Source organism: Vulpes vulpes, chromosome 3 (assembly GCF_048418805.1).
Source record: "Vulpes vulpes isolate BD-2025 chromosome 3, VulVul3, whole genome shotgun sequence".
Classification (NCBI taxonomy): domain Eukaryota; kingdom Metazoa; phylum Chordata; class Mammalia; order Carnivora; family Canidae; genus Vulpes; species Vulpes vulpes.
In genome coordinates this window covers 16261623-16266921 of record NC_132782.1, presented here as the reverse complement: position 1 = coordinate 16266921, position 5299 = coordinate 16261623, and the positions used below count along the sequence as shown (strand labels likewise).

The 5299-nt window shown below is 39.9% G+C and overlaps 1 non-coding gene across 1 annotated transcript; it reads right to left on the bottom strand.

Moving 5' to 3' along the window:
• Positions 1–4802: 4802 nt before the first annotated feature.
• LOC112916589 (U6 spliceosomal RNA) lies at positions 4803–4907 on the bottom strand. Its single transcript, XR_003234326.2, has one exon. It is a non-coding gene; the product is annotated as a U6 spliceosomal RNA (small nuclear RNA).
• Between the last annotated feature and the right edge of the window lie 392 nt (positions 4908–5299).

Below are 5299 nucleotides of genomic sequence, written 5' to 3'. Positions count from 1 at the left end.
AAAAGCAAGGATATATATGGCTTGACAATATCTATACAGAGTTTTATTATTATTTTTTTAAAAAGATTTTATTTATTTATTCATGAGAGACATAGAGAGGCAGAGACCTAGGCGGAGGCAGAAGCAGGCTCCCTGCAGGGAGCCCGATGCGGGACTCTATCCCAGGACACCAAGATCACACCCAGAGCCAAAGGCAGATGCTCAACCACTGAGCCACCCAGGTGCCCCAATATACAGTTTTAAAAATGCAAGCAATACTGTGCACTTGTGGGACGCCTGGGTGGCTCGGCAGTTGAGCATCTGCCTTTGGCTCAGGGCACCATCCTGGAGTCCCGGGAAGGAGTCCTATGTCGGGCTTCCTGCATGGAGCTTGCTTCTCCCTCTGCCTCTCTCTCTGTGTCTCTCATGAATAAATAAATAAATAAATCTTAAAAAAATACTGTGTGCTTATGCTGGTTACATGCTGTTGGCTTTCTTTTTTTTTTTTTAATTTATTTATGATAGTCAGAGAGAGAGAGAGAGAGAGAGAGAGAGAGAGAGAGAGAGAGGCAGAGACACAGGCAGAGGGAGAAGCAGGCTCCATGCAGGGAACCTGACGTGGGATTCGATCCCGGGTCTCCAGGATCACGCGCTGGGCCAAAGGCAGGCGCCAAACCGCTGCGCCACCCAGGGACCCCTGCTGTTGGCTTTCAATCCCACTCCAGCCTTTCTGTGCATTCTTCTGTATTCCAGGGGTTGGCAACCTATGAACTACACATCACAGGCTCTGGTTAGGTTTTGCCAGTGCTATGCATTGACAGGAGAGTAGAAAACAGAAGAAAAGGAGAAGGCATTTCCCTCTGGTCTGGTTGTGCTTCCAGCAATGGCAGCAGCAGTGATAGTAGGGGACTGGAAACGAGCATTTCGGTGGTATCAGTGGCTATTTCTCAGCAGCGGCAGTGCCATCATGCTAGCAACCCAACAAGAAAGAAGCCAAGTGAATAGCTATTCTGATTCCATTCTCCTCTTCCCCTCAACCTCTTGCCAGTTCTTCCTATGAGCCAAAACCAATCAGAAGTCAGAAGTCAAGAGAGTCCAGTGAGGCATCTGTACAGCTTGGTCTTCTAAGCACAAAGATGGAGAATTGGGCAGCCTGGGTGGCTCAGCGGTTTAGTGCCACCTTCGGCCCAGGGCCTGATCCTGGAGACCTGGGATCGAGTCTTATGTCGGGCTCCCTGCATGGAGCCTGCTTCTCCCTCTGCCTGTGTCTCTGTCTCTCTCTGTGTCTCTCATGAATAAATAAATAAAAAACCTTAAAAAAAAAAAGAAAGATGGAGAATTGATGTGGGGAGGCAAATGGATGAAACTAAACATTATCCCATTTGCTTCTCCAGCCCTTTCTATACCTTTGTAATTCTTAGTATTAAATCTCCTTTGTGTGTAATACATAGAGTGTTTTCTATTTTCCTGACTGGACAGTAACTGATTTAGTCTAGTTTATGGATACCAACATATGTAGCAAAGGAACTATAATTTGCGTAGGAATAATAAACTCCATACTCAAGATAATGGTTACTTCTCAACGGAAGAAAACAGAATGGCCCTGGAGATAAGTACACAGGCTGCATCCTCTGTGTCTGAAATATTTAATTTCTTAAGCTGGAAGCTGAATATATGGATACTTTTAATGTTATTCTCTATACTTGTTATATTATTCTCTATTTTTCATATGCCAGAACTATTCAGTCATCCTAATGATTACACGTGTGTATATATATGAATAAGCTGGTGAATAAACAAAGAGATAAGACCTGACTCTGAATCCTGACTCTGGCATTTAATAGTTATTTGAGCTAGGATAAGCTACTTAAGTCTCTGTGTCTTTGCATCCTCAGCCATAAGGCTAAAGATAATAGTACATGCCTTACAGGACTACTGTGATGATTAAGAGGAAAAATGTACGTAAAGATGTCCTAGACGGTGCCTAATACGTGACAAGCCCTTAGGAAATCAGTTTCCTTTTCCTGAACTCTCAAGAAGAATAAGGCTTTGATTTTGATAAACTTTTAATTTCAACAATTATGCTGTGCCTCCAGGAGATGCTTTCTTTCTTTTGTTTTTAAAAGCCGCTTATGTTCCTTCTCTGATTAGAAGAGTGGTGGTTGTTCAGTGTAGGAAATTTGAAAAATGCAGAAATATATAGGGATGAAAATAGAAATGCACTGTAATTCTGCCCCTTGTACACTGCTATAACTATATAAAATATTGAAATTAGAATACTATATAGTTCTGGGACATGGTTCTTTAATGTCACAATATAAGATAAATATTTTTCTGTACCAAATATTCTATGACATCCTTTCTGCTGGCTGTATATTATTCAAGTGGTTGGAATGTTTAGGTTTTTATATATTTTTTTAAAGATTTTATTTATTCATGAGAGACACACAGAGAGAGGCAGAGACACAGGCAGAGGGAGAAGCAGGCTCCATGCAGGGAGCCTGATGTGGGACTCGATCCCGGATCTCCAGGATCACACCCTGGCCAAAGGCAGGCGCCAAACCGCTGAGCCACGCAGGGATCCCTGTTTAGGTTTTCCTAATATTAAACTATTACCTAATGGTGCATTGAGCTTCCTTATAGATAAGTCTTTGTCCACATTTCTTACTATTTTTTGGACAGAACAGTTGTGGAAATCTTAGTTAAACTGTATGTGTATGTGGGGCAACCTGGGTGGCTCAGCAGTTTAGTGCTGCCTTCAGCCTAGGATGTGAGATCGAGTCCCACGTTGGGCTCCCTTTGTGGAGCCTGCTTCTCCCTCTGCCTGTCTCTGCCTCTCTCTCTGTGTCTCTCATGAATGGATAAATAAAATCTTAAAAAAAAACAAACTGTATGTGTATGTGATGACATCTTATGGCTATGGCTATTTTGCTTTCCAGAAAGACTATAAAGAAAGAAAGAGAGAAAGATTGTACCAATTTATACTACTTCTAGCAATGTTGGAGAGCACTACTTTTTCACACCAGGAAGGTACTTTTTAAAAGAGAAATTGGAACAGACATGGGCTTGATAGTGGAATCTACAACAATAGATTCTAGCTGGTTTGATGTTTAAAGAATACCAGCAAAGTGCCAAATCTTCAACAGACCAGAGGACTTCCATGCGCCACTGAAATCTAATTTTAACAGGTTGCCATGCAGAGGGATTCCAGTCAAGCTTCTCAGTGTCAACTTCTATCTGGAATCAACTAAACGTAGACACCAGTTAGATGTGATTTGGGAACCAGCTGATCTATGGGTTTTCTAAGTCTAGACCTGATAGAGATATAGCTGGAATATAATGCAAAACAAGTCAAGCACTCTGCTGCTGGCCAACGCCTGCAATTTCAATTTCTTGTGTCTTGAACATTCAGCTCTAACCTTTCCCCTACCTCCAGTTTGAAGGGTCTAAGACCCACTCTGAAGTGGTTAATTTAAAAAAAACAAAAAAAGGAAGGTAGCAAAATGCATCAGCTAATAAGGGCTTCTACTCTTTGTTAATTAATTTCTGCAACTCTAACCCTCTGGCATCTGCCAGCTTCACTCTGTATTGGAGCCAATGAATTTCAAAAATAATTAAAGTTAATGAACTGCTCTTTGTGATAGGACCCTGAAAACTTAACAGCCATAATTAGTAGGAAGCGCAAAGTGGGGAAAGTGTCACTTGCTGATAAACAGAATTTCCTCATCTTGTTGATACAAGAGCCCTGCCCATATGTGAAAGTGATGCTCTATTGAGTCAAAGAAGATGTATGACTGGGTTTACAAATTGAAAGCGATTGAAGGACAAGTACTGATCTTGAAACGATCTCCCTAGGCTAACATCAGACCCCTCTCCCAAAGTTCCACAATTATTATATCAAAATGTGGGTAAGAATTCATGACAAAGTGTCCAGCAACCTGAAGGTGTCAGTCATCACGGCCAAAGTAGGGCATTGAACTTTCCATCCCTTAGTAACAAAAATAAACATGGGAATTTATGGGTGCTGAGAAGTCAAACATTAAACGAATGGTAGTTCTCTGAATTCAGTTCGGGAAGGATTTTTCAGTGTGAATTTCTTAAAAGCGAATGCAAATAGGGTCTGGACATAGTGGAAATGGCTCAGTAGCTGGAAGGAAGTGATAGATCTAAGGAGGTGGAATCTCACCCAAATGTGGGGTTCCCCCAAGGGATTATGCATATGCCTGCATTCCAAGATGATTTTATTTATTTATTTTTAAAGATTTTATTTTTAAGTCATCTCTACACCCAACTTGGGGCTTGAACCCACAACCTTGAGATCAAGAGTTGCATGCTCCACCCACTGAGCCAGCCAGGTGACCCAATAAGATGATTTTTAGATGGTAAATGATCAAACATTTTTTTCCAGCTTAGTAGTTACGGATTAATTATAATTCATATATAAACCATTCCACTAGCACAGCAAAACCTTCATTCCACAAGGGTATACTTTATCTTTCAAAATAAATGTATTTAAGTTTTAAAAATGAGATGAGTTTAAAAATTAAATATGAATGTAAGTAGAATTTGGTTCTGCCAAAAATTGAAGATTTGGAATGTGGTGGAAAATTTCAAGGTAGCTATTTATAATCTTCCTCTTTGAGCTTTAAGATGTACATTTCATAAAATCTAAGAAAATTTTAATTATAAAATGAACCATTATTTTATGAACCATAAAGAAACAAAATGCTGCTAACTGAAATATGGCCCATGCTTTCTTAGCACTTAGAATTTTATTTTATGTTTAATGAAAGCTCTCTTTTAAACTAGCCAGTCAATTTTTTTTTAATATGGAGCACTTCACAAATTTGCATGTCATCCTTGCTCTGGGACCATGCTAATCTTCTCTATCATTCCAATTTTAGTATATGTGCTGCAAAAGCAAGCACATTCACAGTTTTTTTTTTTAAGCACATATTACAGTGCTCTGTTTTTGTGCCTTCCTCCATGTATAGTAACTTTTCAATTCATAGTACAGAGTAATCATTTTGAAGATATTTTAATAATGAATCTCCAGTCCTGTGGTACTGACATTGTACATAACTCAGCTGAAGTGACAGCTGAGCACCTATGACCACATATTTGCATGTAGGGGCAATGGCACCTGCAATACTTTTTTGCTACATCTGATTTCAGAAGACTAAAAAAGGTGAAAAAACATGTGTCTTAGAATCAGTAACTTACAATAACATCTTCTTCAAGGTTCTTCCTAAAGATCCCCAGGAATTGTTTCCTTTCTTGTGTCCTGGGCTTCTTCCAGGAGCAGAGATCACCAACATAG